Source organism: Eptatretus burgeri, chromosome 10 (assembly GCF_056783735.1).
Source record: "Eptatretus burgeri isolate ZD-2024b chromosome 10, Ebu_testis_v1, whole genome shotgun sequence".
In the NCBI taxonomy this organism is placed as follows: domain Eukaryota; kingdom Metazoa; phylum Chordata; class Myxini; order Myxiniformes; family Myxinidae; genus Eptatretus; species Eptatretus burgeri.
Window position 1 is genome coordinate 50,907,706 of NC_140970.1, and position 15,073 is coordinate 50,922,778.

The following is a 15,073-nucleotide window of genomic DNA, read 5'->3' on the forward strand; positions in this document are numbered from 1 at the left end:
CTGTCGCCTTCAGGTCACAATTTTAAACCGATCTTCACGAAACTTCACCACATGGTAACGTTTGTCAGATGGAAGAAGCCTATTGTTTTTGAGGTCAAAAGGTCAACATAGGCCAAAGGTCAACAACTTAGATGAGATTTCTAAAATCCTTAATTTTCATCCCATTGACTTGAAATTTCAAGAATATTTATATTTCAGGCCACTGACTTCAACAAACGAATTATTTTAGAGGTCAACATCAACCTGAAGGTCAACACAGGGCCACAGTCAGCAACTAAGGTGGTATTTAGAAAATTCTCAATTTTCATCCAATTGACTTGAAATATGAATGGGATTTGCAAATCAGGTCACTGAATTGAACAAGCCAATTATTTTTGAGGTAAAATTTGTTTTATAGATTTTGCAAGTATCGTGCTCTGCATGACATCTTCTTCTTGTTAATTGCCGGAATCCTTCGGATTTCGGCAATTATGCTGGTCGGTTGTGTGTGTCATTCTGTGTGTCTGTCTGTCTGTCTGTTTGTTTGTGTGTTTGTTTACCCTGTAGCAGCCACACCGTTTCAGCTATCATGACCAAACTGGGTGCAGATGTCGGCCATGGTCCAACTTCGATACTTGACGTTTATTGGTGAATCTAGGTCAAAGGTCAAGGTCAAGGTCACCGACAAACCGAAATTCTTATTTTCGCAATAACGTCCACTAAAATGGTGGTATCGACTTCAAACCAAATCCAAAATGTGAAACTTCCAATACTGCATCCAACCATATGTCTCATTGGGGTGTCACACCAACACGCTTCTTCGCGGTCGGGGGTCGAATGTCAGGGGGGTCAGGTCAAAACTTTCAAATTGCGATAAAAACGCCATTTCAAGTCTGATTGACTTCCAAGTTATGATCATGACCAAACTAAGTGCTATAACTCATTCAACAGTCGTGCTATCGACTTATAAGAACTAAATTGATTTCCAGGTTTTTGTTTTTTCAGAGATCATGGAGATAGGACAAAGTTATTCCGGCAATTCCTTGCTCAACGAGCAATTTCATTTGTTTGTTTGTGTGCAGGATATCTCAAAAAGTTGTGAATGGATTTCGATGATTTTTGATGGGCATCTTGGGTGTGTGATAAAAATAAATTGATGAGATTTTGGTGAAGATCCGGATCCAGCTACTGTAATTTTTTTTAGTGGTTCTTCATCATTGAGAGATAGGGCTAAAATGATACCTAACATGACATTTCATAAATCTTATGGACCCAATATGTTCCACCCAATCAGGCATTGTGGGTGAAGGTATGCACTCCACCAAGTACCCTTCCCATTAAAAATGTTTTTACTACTTGTTTTAGAAAATATATATACATATATATATATATATATATATATATATACATATACATATATATATATACATATATATATATATATATATATATATATATATATATATTATACACATATATATATATATATATATATATATATATATATATATACATATATATATATATATATATACATAAATATATATATATGCACACACATATATATATGCACATACATGACCTTTGACCCCTGACTGAGCTGAGATAGGTCAATATGTCCTGAAGCAAAGTTGTAGTACCCATTGAGTACTCTGTACCTATGAACTTTCATTCGTATCGGTTAACCCGTGTAAGAGCACGGGGGATTTGAATGGTCATTTTGCCCGAAAAATGCACTCATTGACCTTTGACCCCTGACCTAGCCGAGATAGGTCAATATGTTCTGAAGCAAAGTTGTAGTACTCATTGAGTACTATGTACCTCTGAACTTTCATTCGTATCGGTTAACCAGTGTAGGAGCAAGTGTGCCTTGAATGGTAATTTCGCCTGAAAAATGCACTTATTGACCTTTGACCCCTGACCTACTCGAGATAGCTCATTATGCAATTGAGCAAAGTTGTAGTACTCATTACGGTCTATAAGCATGTAAAGATTCATTTGATTCAGTCTATAAGCATGTAAAGATCAACCGTCTTGGAGCTCGTGTACTTTGAATTTTCAGCGGGAATGCTTAATGGCCCTCGGACACCCAAGTTGAGAGGGTTACCATTTGGAAACTATAAGATATAGAAAAAAATGGATGTCATACAGCGGATAGAGAATCACCTTAAGATTATGCCTATCAAATCTCATCGAGTTCCATCGACTGATAACTACTCGGTATCAATTTGAATGAAAAGTACCGAAAATGCGGTTTGATATCAGAAATCCCCAAAGTTCGAGGGGGTGCTGTGGGTGAACAAAGATATAAATCGAAAATCCGGCTCGATCGTTTGTGCACAATGCATTCCAGACGATTAGTGTGAATTTTCATGACTATCTGACCATAACCCAAGGAGGAGTAGCATTTGGCACGAATGCACCTCCAGCTCTCGCATATTATCAATTTTTGCCCTTTGACCCCTGACCTAAGCAATATCGGTCAATATGTCCTGAGGCAAAGTTGTAGTCCTCATTGCGTGCTATGAACCTGCAAAGTTTCATTCGGATCGATGCACTCACCTGGTTGCTCGGGGGCCTTCAATTTTCGCCAATTTTCGGGCATACCCCATTTGTAGGGGGGTGCCATGGGTAAACTTTCATATCTCACAAAAACCGGAATATATTTGGTGGAGCATCACCTGTAGATGATGCATGCCAAATTTCATAAGCCGACGTGGGATAATGGCTTTCGGAATTGATTTCATGTGAACGGTACCTATTTTGAAGGTTTTTCGGCTGTTGCGAGGGAACCAAAGTGTCCCAAGCAACCATCACAATTTCCAAAGCACTAGGTTATAAGATGTACCTACCACCCGAGTTTGGTCAAAATCGGCCAACGTTTACTCCCAATTATGCTGATGAGAAACGAACAAAAATCCAAACAAGCCGAAAGGCGACGAGGGATTCGCAAGGATCGAAGCGCTGGATACGATGCTTTTCATTCTGACCGATCCACCAACGAAGATTCATTGCCAAGACGTATTGGTTCACATACAATTGTTCCTCTGCCTGGCAAGATTTTTCCTATTGTGTATTTTGCCAACTGGCACTCCTCATAAAAAAATGACGGTAAATAGACATCCTATTTTTGAAGGACTACCATTTGAAAAATAATCGGTTTGCTGGTTTGTGCTGTGGAGCCTCACGTTGCAGACACACACACACACACACACACACACACACACACACACACACACACACACACACACACACACACACACACACACACACACACACACACACACACACACACACGGAAAACCCGATAAACTTCTCTCAATGCTCTTGTTTGACCACACCTCCTGAGCCACACATTATTTTTCATAAGCCACGCCCACTTTCCTACGCCACTCCCACTTTAAATAATAAATAATTGGAGGTGGTATGTAGATCATGGAATCGTTTTCGGTAAATAAATAAATAATTGAAGGTGGTGTGTGGATCGTGGAATTGTTTTCGGTAAATAAATAAATAATTGAAGGTGGTGTGTGGGTCGTGGAATCGTTTTCGGTAAATAAATAAATAATTGGAGGTGGTGTGTGGATCGTGGAATTGTTTTCAGTAAATAAATAAATAATTGGAGGTGGTGTGTAGGTCGTGGAATCGTTTTCCGTAAATAAATAAATAATTCAAGGTGGTGTGTGGGTCGTGGAATCGTTTTCAGTAAATAAATAAATAATTGAAGGTGGTGTGTGGGTCGTGGATTTGTTTTCGGCAAATAACTAAATGATTGAAGGTGGTGTGTGGGTCGTGGAATTGTTTTTGGTAAATAAATAAATAATTGAAGGAGGTGTGTGGATCGTAGAATAGTTTTCGGTAAATAAATAAACATTATATTATTGGAAATCCACAAAGACAGAAATGCCGGTGATTCCATTTATTTTGGATCCTTTTCACTTTGGTCAATAATGTTTGGATCGAGGAGAGATCGAAGGTGGAACGACAGTGTAGTTCCTTACAAACACTGTATACACACCTTAAATGACGACAAATTTTTGACGACAAACACCCGATTAAATGACGACAAACACCCGATTTTTGAAGGACTACCATTTGAAAAATAAAACCTCAATCAAAAATCGGCTCGAGTAAATTTTTCTAAATATCTCTAAGTGTTTAATTCCAAAGTCTCGTTTCTCTACATTCAAAACTGAAGGCAAGTATTGAAAATACTGTACGCAGTTTTTCGTCCGCTGTACAGCAACGGGTGGTTGCTCGGCAACGAAATTCAAACGCGCACATTCCAAGACCATATGGCAACTGTTTGGCAAAGTTTCATCGAAATTGGTTCGCTGGTTCGTGCTGTGGAGCCTTGCGTTGCAGACACACATACACACAGACAGACAGCCGGAAAACCCAACAATAAGGGATATCTCATATATTGCGAATCCAACAGACAGAATTACTGACAATAAGGGTCACCTATTTCGGCGACCCAATATACACACACATACATATACAAGCCGGTATGTGACGAGGGATCCGCTAGGATCGAAGCGCTGGATACGATGCTTTTCATTCTGACCGACAGACAGCCGGACGACCTGGATGACAACAATATCCCCCTTCCGCCACGCGGCGGGGGATAAAAAAACCCCGCAGCGCAGGAACATTTAAATACCCGTTGGACTAGGGGAAAGGTCTATCTATAAAACACGTACTTAAGCCACTCTGTCACACAATGACGATTTAGCCAGCGTATGCCAACGTATGAAAAATTTGTCTAAAACGCTGGCACACGTCGAATACGTTATGGGTAAGTTTTGTATACGTTAAGAGCACGCTGGCATACGTCGTAGTACACGAAGCTCATCGACAAATTTTAACATGCTCAAAATTTTTCGACGTATGCCATCGTATGACTCACACGTTCCGCATACGCTGGCCATAAGTTGTAGGCACGTTACGCGATCGTTGACACGTTACTTGTAAGTTACTCATAAGTCGAAACACGTCGAGGTAATGTTTAGCGTACCCGAAACTTATTTCTAACCTATGAGTAACGTGTTGTAGGCACGTTACGCGATCGTTGACACACGTTACTTGTAAGTTACTCATAAGTCGAAACACGTCGAGGTAATGTTTAGCGTCAGTGTTCCAGACTCCATGGTTTTTTTTTTTTTCTTTGGCATGACGGTGATGTTGACACTTCGATTTTGAGAGCGGTTATAATATAATATAATTAATAGGCTGCCGCTCAACGACTTAAATCATAACCGCACTAGAAATCGAAGTGTCAACATCACCGTCATGCCGAAGAAGAAAAAAAAAAACCATGGAGTCTGGAACACTGACGGGTTCCTCCTGTGCGAACCCCATTTTTATATACCAATTCCCCTAAACGCTGCCAATACACCATTATACGGTAGCTGTAAGTTAGTAACACGTTCAGTAAGTTCTGTGGTCGTCCGGAAGACATCAAATACATCTACATACGTCAATATGCGTTGGAGATACTTTACACATAGGTTCAAAGCACGTTACTCATAGGTTAGAAATAAGTTTCGGGTACGCTAAACATTACCTCGACGTGTTTCGACTTATGAGTAACTTACAAGTAACGTGTGTCGATGTGTGTCAACGATCGCATAACGTGCCTCCAACTTATGGCCAGCGTATGCGGAATGTGTGCGTCATACGCTGGCATACGTCAAAAATTTTTCAGCATGCTTAAAATTTGTCGACGTACTCGGCGTACTACGACGTATGCCAGCATGCTTCAGCATGCTCTTAACGTATACAAAACTTACCCATAACGTATTCGACGTGTGCCAGCGGATTCGGCAAATTTTTCATACGTCGGCATACGCTGGCTAAAACATCAAGGTGTGACAGCGACTTGACACTTCGATGTCTAGTGCAGTTATGATTTGAGTCGTCGAGCCGCAGCCATTTAATAGGCTACGCCAAGTGATCGTCGGCGATACGCTGCCACGCTATGCATAAGTTAGACTATCATTGCACATTGGTTGTGAACACCGACACCCTGTAGTATCAAAAGCTTTCTCTTGGTCAAGTAAAAACAAACCAGTATTCTGTTTTTGAGAAGCACAGACATCCCACAAGTCTTGGATTGAAAAAAAATATTGTCATGAATAGACCTATTTTATAAAACACAAAATGGTGAATCAAAGTGTATTAAAAAAAAAACTAAGAAAGAACTTTATACGATTTACAAGAATGTTTCAAAATTTTTTTTAATCCGGTCGCCAATTCTGGAAGGCTATAAATCTCCTTTCTTCGGAATGAGACACACGGTTGCATAGCGACAACCGAGGAGGTAGCAGTGTTGACTTTAAAAGCCTCTTATTGACTATACTTTAAAACATCTGGCAGTGTCGGTCCAAGCAAGTCCCAGAATGTTTCATAAAACTCCACAGGTAAACAATCAAAGTCAGTTGCTTTATGATCATCAAGGTTGTTAAGAGCTATTAAGAGTTCATTTAGAGCAACATATCATTCTCGTGAGCACAGTAGTATAGGCTCTGGGGGGTGTTTGTGTACATGACTCTTTTAGAGCGTCACCCAATTTTTTTTTGTTTTATATGCCAAGACCTTCAAAAAAAGATTGGGTAACACCTCCAGATCAAGTACATTTTCTCTGTAGGATCCATCTTGGATTCGCAGTTGGCTACCAGCAAACTATAATTGAACCAAAATGCCCATATTGGGTTTAGATGGAATAAATCATTAGTAAACATCCATAAATCATTAATTTTGATTTACTTCAATTACTTATCCATTGCTTAACACATTTTAGCATGATTTATCCTCTTAAAACTTGGTTCACAGTAGAAAATGACCATATTTTACGTAATTTTAGTCAAAAATAGTCAAAAACAGCTTTCAACTTAAAGTAGCTCAAAGTTTGATGGTCTCTGAATGACTTCATATTGTAAGTAGAGCGATAAAATTTGGCCAAAAGTTTCATGATTAAGTTCTCTGAGCAATTCAATTTTCATATCACAATGGGGTGATGACCATAGAGCTCATTGTAAACCAAAGTCACCCCGACCCCCAAATGGCCACTTTTACAGCATTTCATCAAATGATGATATCTCTTCAACTAAATGGCATGGGAAGTTGATTTTTGTACTAAATATAGGTTATTGGTCCCAAGGAATTAATTGGTAACATTTGTGTATTTTTTGTAGTTGATCTACTTCACATAGTTCCAAAATTGCTGCCAAAATATTGAAAAAAGCTCATTGTAAACCAGTCATCCCTGCCCCAAATGGCCACTTTTACGGTATTTCATTAAATGATGATATCTACTCAACTAAATGGCATGGGAAGTTGATTTTTGAAACATGTATATATAGGTTTTTGACCACAAGAAATTAATTGTTGACATTTTTGGAGTTTTTGGAGTTGATCTACTTTTTAATAATTCCAAAATTGCTGCCAAAATATTGAAAATTCGGAATGCAGAACAATATTCAAGATGAAACTCTAACTTAATATCCTTTCCACTCCCTCTCGCCTATCTATTAAAACAAGTCAAAAGCAATATTAATTTAAGGATTTTAATGTTTACACATTGAAATAAGTTCTGGTTTATGCACAACCATTAATACAGTAGTGCACATACATCAATACTATTAGTTACATACACATTGCTGCCAAATAGCTCAATGTGTTCCTGACTTGTTGATATATTTTCTTGAATTATCATGAGGAAAAGCCCATATCATTCTAAACATGGTGTGATGGCTAGAAATAAAATATGGAAAACTTTTGCTACTTGACCTTGCCCCGGTATGTGGTTGTGCCCAAAGTTCCCCTACATCTAATTAAGATGAGTGTCTCAATATAGTCTCAGTAGGGTTGAAGCATATGCACATCACTGTTTTAGACCATTAATTAAAGCTTCAATGTTAAATCATGTCTACTTTTCATTATTTTGGCAGTCATTTTGAGGAAAATCTTGGGATTATGCCAATTAGATCAGCTAAAAAAAATACAAAAATGTTACCAATGAATTCCTTGGGGTCAATAACCTATATTTAGTATAAAAAAAATCGACTTTCCATGGCATTTAATTAAGGAGATATCATCATTTGATGAAATACCGCAAAAGTGGCCATTTGGGGGAAGGGGTGACTTTGGTTTACAATGAGCTCTGTGGTCATCACACATCGTCCCATTGTGAGAATATGAAAATTGAATTGCTCAGAGAACTTAATAATGAAACTTTTGGCCAAATTTTATAGCTCTACTTACAATATTAAGTCATTCAAAGACCATCAAACTTTGAGCTACTTTCAAGTTGAAAGCTATTTTTGACCATTTTTGACTAAAATGATGTAAAATATGGTCATTTTCTACTGTGAACCAAGTTTTAAGAGAATAAATCATGCTAAAATGTGTTAAGCAATGCATAAGTAATTGAAGTCAATCAAAATTAAAAATTTATGGATGCTTAATAATGATTTATTCCATCAAAACCCAATACGGGCATTTTGGTTCAATTATGGTTTGCTGGTAGCCAACTGCGAATCCAAGATGGTCCCTACAGAGAAAACGTACTTGATCTAGAGGTGTTACCCAAACTTTTTTTTTAAGGTCTTGGCATATACAGTATAGCAAAAGAAAATAGGGTAACGCTATAAAAGAGTCATGTACAAAAACACCCCCCCCCCCCCAGAGCCAAGAGTACAGTTGAGATTCCTCTAATTGGGGTCAAAATCAATCATTGCATGTACGTCACTTTTCTTTGTGGAAAAAAAAAAACGTTCTTTTCAAAATCCGTAATAAGACACGTGAATTGAGTATCGTCTTCAATGATGTGACCATCACTCAAACGTAAACTTAGCAGCAATCGATTGGCCTTTGTAGTATTTTCAAAATAAAAAATATTTACAAACTTCTGAAATGGATAGACCTTCAACTCATAACCAGGCCAAGACTCCTCGAGCATCTTCCTTCGTGAACTATTTAACAGAGCTCGCTTCTCGTAAAGCCGCTGGCATCGCACATCCTCATCAATATTGCTTGTGTTATCTTGCAGATGAAGGATCTCTTTTCTTAATATGCATAACCTGGCTTGTTTGACATTAGTTAAATTGCTCCCGAATTAGATTTTACTTCAACCCACCACTGACAGAGATTTGTAAAATCATTCCGTGATTCCAAAATACGAAGCCAAATTTTTTTAAAGGATAATTTTTTTAAAAAGGAATCATTTGAAAGAGAGACATTAAAGGACCAGCAAGCAGAACACCTCTGGGGACGAGGAAGAGAGAGGTGCAATTTAATTTTTAAATGATCAGAAAAAAACAGGAATAATTTCTGTTACAAAGTCTAAAAAGGAGACACTAATATAAAATTTATGAAGTCTTGCAAAGCGACAAGTTGTTCAACCAACAATTACACCATGTGAATTGTTGAGCATTACCATGCTGTAATCACCAAGCATCACCAAGACAATGCCATGATTACAGTGTGGACAAAGGCCCAGCACAAGCTGGATGAGATCCAGGCGATAATTTATCGCACATGGTGATAACATGTTACATTCGCCGGACTCAATCCAATGTTCCAATGTCAATCCTGACAAACCAATGTTACGGTTGACCGGAGGTGGACTCAAAGTCAAATCCTCAATGCACACAATCACCAATATAGCGAAGGATCATCGAGAGAGACCATACACCATCCGCTGGGGAAGCCGAATTGATCTTTACTTCCGTTTCGGTGTACAGGTTGCTATAACGAGAATTTGACGCTCCGTATGGATCGCTCCGTCGAAACAGGATGGAAGCCCGAGCGGTGACAGAATAAAACCAACATGAGGTAATGACACCAATTTCCCATGATCATGCTTTTGTAACTCCATCAGGCTGCGGAGCCTTTCCTTCACATAATAGCAAACCGCATCATTGAAATGCATTTCATTTTGTTTTTTTTTATTTCGGGTTAAATTACAGTGTAGGCGGAACAGACTGTATCCCCTCTGTGTAAAATTGTGGGTGTATTCATTTTTTAACCATTTCTCATAAATATACTGCAGGAACAAGAGGGGGAGCACTCGGTAGAGTGCAAAACCTCCGCTGCCAATACTGCTGGGTCACTTAAGTGAACCTGATATCCTATTCATTGTCAGTCAAAACGGATCAGACTCTACTGAACCACGATTGAATAAACTAAACTAGATCGACGCGCATGTAGAAATGGCAAAAAAAATAAAATCGAAATTTTTTTGAAAAAAAAGTTGCAAAATTTCGAAGTTTTTTTTTCTCCAACAATGTTTTTTTTTGGGGGGGGGTTGGAAATCACTTAAAACATGTATAAATGCAAAAAAAAAAATCCAATATTTTTCAAATAAAATCGATTTTTTTTGGAAAAAAAGTCGCAAAATTTTCAGTTTTTTTTTTTGGACCAAGTCCAAAACCTAATGGCATGATCCTTGGACCATACCGAATCCCTCCACCAAGTTTCGTCGAAATCCGTCCAGGAGTTTTTCCATAATACTGTTCACAAACAAACAAACAAACAAACAAACAAACAAACAAACAAACAGGGGTGAAAACAGTAACCTCCATCCATCTTCGATGGTGGAGGTTAATAAAGTCTGCAGACAATCACACTCTCACACACACACACACACACACACACACACACACACACACACACACACACACACACACACACACACACACACACACACACACACACACACACACACACACACACACACACACACACACACACACACACACACACACACACACACACACACGAACGGCATTCGATAGAGTGCGTACCTCTGGTCGGCTGAACAGTTTAAGCTTTGAACCCCACTTATAGACCGGATCTGCATTGGACCTGAACCAAAATCTAATCTGCTTTTTTTTGTCATGTACCCGACTCATCTTATAAGTTTTGTCAAAATCTGTCCACAACTTTTTGAGATATCATGGTATATATATGGTGAGGTTGTCGGTGACTAAACCATCTCCCCCCCCCCCCACCACCCCTCCCAATCAGGTTTTCTGGTGAGGAGGGTGTATGGATATGGACACCCGGCAGGATTAAAAACAAAACCTGTCAAAGGGTGGAGGAGTTCCTTGTGAGCCAACAGCCATCCATTTCTCGTGCCAAACTGTGTCTGTGGACGTCCTGCTGCAGTTGGGTTACTATTTTTTTTAAGGTTGGTGGCAGGATTTGCACTCCGGCCACCACAAAACCCTTCACTCCACAAAACTGCAAATAAAACTCAAAACCCACTCCGTGGGAGCACCTCCTGTGCAGCTCACCAGATGATGGGATTAGGGCAAAGCAGTCAGGACTCCCACTCCTTAATGATAGGAGTTAAAACATGGGGTAACCTTCCCGGGTTGGATTGCGGTAGTGTGTGTCAGGGTGGTGCTGAGATGTTGTCTACCAGAAGGCAGTGTCCTTGAGTTAACCTGAAGGGTCCCTTTGGGTGGGTGCCTGGAATGTTCTATCCCAAAGAGAGGATGATCACCTGTCTCTGCTATCATCTGATCTCAAGCGCTTGGACATTGGTATTGCAGCACTCTCTGAGGTTGGGAAACCAGATTGTGGCGAGATCATGGTGGATGGTTACACCTACTTTTAGTCTGGTCGCTCCAATGATTACCATGCCCAAGGAATTGCTGTAGCTGTGTCCAATAAGCTGACTCCAATGAAAATTGAGGTAACACCGGTCAACAAGCGTATTATGAGACGATGGATTTGTCACTCCTTGGGTGTCATTTCTCTGGTCTCTGATTATGCTCCGACTGAAGCGAGTGATCTCACAATGAAGGACGCATTCTTTGCCACGCTCGAGTCTGTGGTTGATCAGTGCCCCAGGCAAGATACTCTTCCAGTCTTGTAGGATTTCAATGCATCAACTGGAACTGATACGGATAGTTATGAGACGTGTTGGTCCCCGTGGGTCCGGAATTGTGACCCAGAATAGCACTAAGTTCCTTGACTTTGCAGGATGTCATGGATTTAGGGTGGCTGGTTCATGGTGTCAGCATCCAGAGGCCCATTGCTGGACTTGGTATTGCAACGCTGGTGGTGTGGCAAAGGAGATTGACCATGTGCTCGTTGGTGGTCACTGGAGGATGATTCAGAACTGGAGGGTCGACTGGAGTGCTCAGTTCCTTAATACTGACCACAGGCTTGTCGTCACAACTCTGAAGCTGCAGCTTAAATCCAGGAAATGGTACCATCCAGCCTATGCTGGATGTTTGCAAGCTCAAGGATGAGAGGGTAACTGAGGCGTTTGTGAACAGGCTGAGTTGGGATTTGGGTGGTCTGAGTGCTTTGGGGAATCGTGAGGAGTTGTGGAGTGCCTTCAAGACCACCATTTTTGACGTTCCCGGTATGTCTCTTGGAACTCACCATAGGGTGAAGAAGAATTTTGTCTCTCAAGGGACACTGGGTACCGTGGACCAGAGTTCCAGGGCCAGACTTAATGGCAGAGCTGAGTTGTTCAGGGAGTTGAGGCGTAAAACTGTACATGCACTAAGGGTGGACAAGGAGACCTATGTGTGAGGAATCTGTGAGGGGTTAGAGCATCACCTGTGGTCAGGTGATTCTAGTCCTGAATTCAGGGGAATTTGTGCATTGTGTTCCTCCAAGCCCGTCCCTCGGCGTACTGCAGTTGGAGCGGACGGTGGTGGGCTGTTGACAGAGGAGTTTGAAGTGAAGGCCCGTTGGGCCGGTTACTTTGAGAGGTTACACTAGGCTGATCCACCAGCTGTTGAGTTGGATGTCAGGGGTGTTACTATCCTGAATGGTGACCCCTCCAATGAACTGTGATCCACCTTCGTTTGTGGAAACACAGGCAGCATTGAACCGGTTGAAATGGGGTAAAGCTTCTGGGATCTGTGTCATTCATGCTGAACTTCTCCCTCTCCATCCTCTTTCCCTCCCCTATCCTTCCCCTCTCTCTTACTCTCCCCCCCCCACCCTGTATGTATATATATATATATATATATATATATATACACATATATATATATATATATATATATATATATATATATATATATATATATATGTATATATGCCTGTATTACGTTACGTCTCAGAACACGTTACAAATTTGCTATATTATACAAATGTATAATATTGTAAGAAGTTTGCAACATTTCCCCCGTGACGGTTAACGAACGAACTCCGCCCTCTTAAACCAGACCCCTTTTTTCTTTTCTTTTTTACTTTCATCAATTGCTTCCTAATTCCACGCTTCGGCCATCCATATCTGAGAACACTTCCCCATTTTCCCTCAAAAATGCAAAAAGCTTCGTCAAGAGAACAAAAAAAAAAAAAAAAACACATTTATGTAAATAAATGAAAAAAGAAGAGAGCCGAACTTGAAGAACGCTCACACATATTTTGATCCATTCAAAGTCCTCTCGTTGAAGAGGACAGACGCGAAAGCTAAGAGGAAGAATGCAATGCGGAAGTGTGCTTGTTCACGTGGTTAAACCACAGGCTCGGAATGAGGACAGCTTGCTGGGCGCTGCCTGATCCAAAGCGCATGTTCTCGGTCTCTTGGGAAACAGCTCTCCCTGCCCACGCTCCCACTGCCAGCCGTGCGATGAAAGCAGATCCGTATGCTCAATGATGCACCCCCTCCCACAAAAAAAACCTCTTCAATTCATCCAAATCGGAGTGCAGAAAGACTCATGCGTGACGCAGCAGCGTGCTGTGATGTCATTGCTGTGAGAAACATGACACTTGCGTTTTAACATTCGTCCTGTGTTTAATCACACGGACAAAAGGGCAGAACCATGATGTTTGAAAGAAGAAATTTCCTCGTCTCGCAAAGTCAAAGGAGGAAGTCCAAACTTCCTGCCAAAACGCACAGCGCAACAAAATGAGTTAAAATAAGTTTGAAGGAAGCCGATAACGAACCAAACAAAAAAAACAAAAAAAAAAAAACAACCAAGCTGTTCGTGTATAATTACAAGATTTAAACAGTAATAACAACTAATTGAAGTTAAAGCCTCTTGCTCCACAAAATAAATACAAACGTTCGGGTGGACTGTTCGGGATTTCCCCTTGAAAACATTTCATTAATTAATTAAATAAATAAATAAATAAATAAGTACTAAAGGTGTGATGAGGCGACAGGTACTGTAAATACTGTAGTGTAGTTGATGTTTTCTTCGCAGGTTCAAAGCAGGATAACGATCGAGTGAAATAAACGCATCTTCAGGGAGCGGTCGGACACTTGGGTTGTAACATCAATTATTGGGAAGGTCCCGATACAGGAGTTAAAGGACTTCGGGAGTCAAGGCCGTCATGTGGGAACATGGACGGTAAAATAAAGTGAAGATTCGTTAAAAGCGCCTAAAATGACAGGTAAACACAGCGGCCTAAAGCTCAACACCTACCGATAAAGATCCCACAACAACAGCAGCAGCAGCACCAGCGGCGGCGGCGGCGGCGGCGGCGGCATTCAAATCACGGCCAAAACATGGACCGCCGGCAAGTTGTCTCCTTCAACCCGCTCCGAGCATGGCGAGCCCTTCGCAGCGCACTCACTCTCACTGCTTTTTCGGGTTGTTTTTTTTTTTTCCTCCAAACTCACTTTCTCTGCGTTAATCTTTTTCTTTTTACCCGCACGATGATACTGGGCTCGCCCCGCTCGTGTCACACGCCCACAACGTCCGCTCGCATTGGCTTCATCATGGCAGGCGGAAGTAAAGAAAGCGCTGATTGGCTGACCAACTTCCGCAAACAACGTGGGTGTGACGTCTGCCCTTTGGACGGAGAAAATAAATGAATATCAGATGGTGTATTGAAAACATCGATGATGTTCAAACCATTGTCCTTGCGAGTGGGATGTTCAGTTTATAATCATTGAGTATTCCAAAGGAATGGGCCGTTATTTATTTAATTAATAAAGAGTACACGTTAAACCTCCACCTCCGTTCTGTAATGTCTGTTTTTGTTCTCGACTTCCTTCGGTACGCGATAAATTATAACAAATCCCGTGCGTTTATGGAGCCGAGGGCCCGAGACATTAAGAGCAAGTTCCTTGCGAGCATCACGGGATTTCCTGAAATAAGCAAAGGCGACT

The 15,073-nt window shown here is 40.6% G+C and overlaps 1 protein-coding gene across 4 annotated transcripts in view; it reads right to left on the reverse strand.

The window, feature by feature from the left end:
- Positions 1–14,651, reverse strand: part of LOC147018536 (microphthalmia-associated transcription factor-like) — a 176,847-nt gene extending 162,196 nt beyond the window's left edge. For 3 of the 4 annotated variants that reach the window (XM_085898275.1, XM_085898271.1, XM_085898274.1), the window contains exon 1: positions 14,385–14,651. The gene's annotated coding sequence lies outside the window, so the exon portion shown is untranslated. The remainder of the gene's footprint in view (positions 1–14,384) is intronic. The other variant, XM_085898273.1, reaches the window with a different exon arrangement.
- Positions 14,652–15,073: the final 422 nt, after the last annotated feature.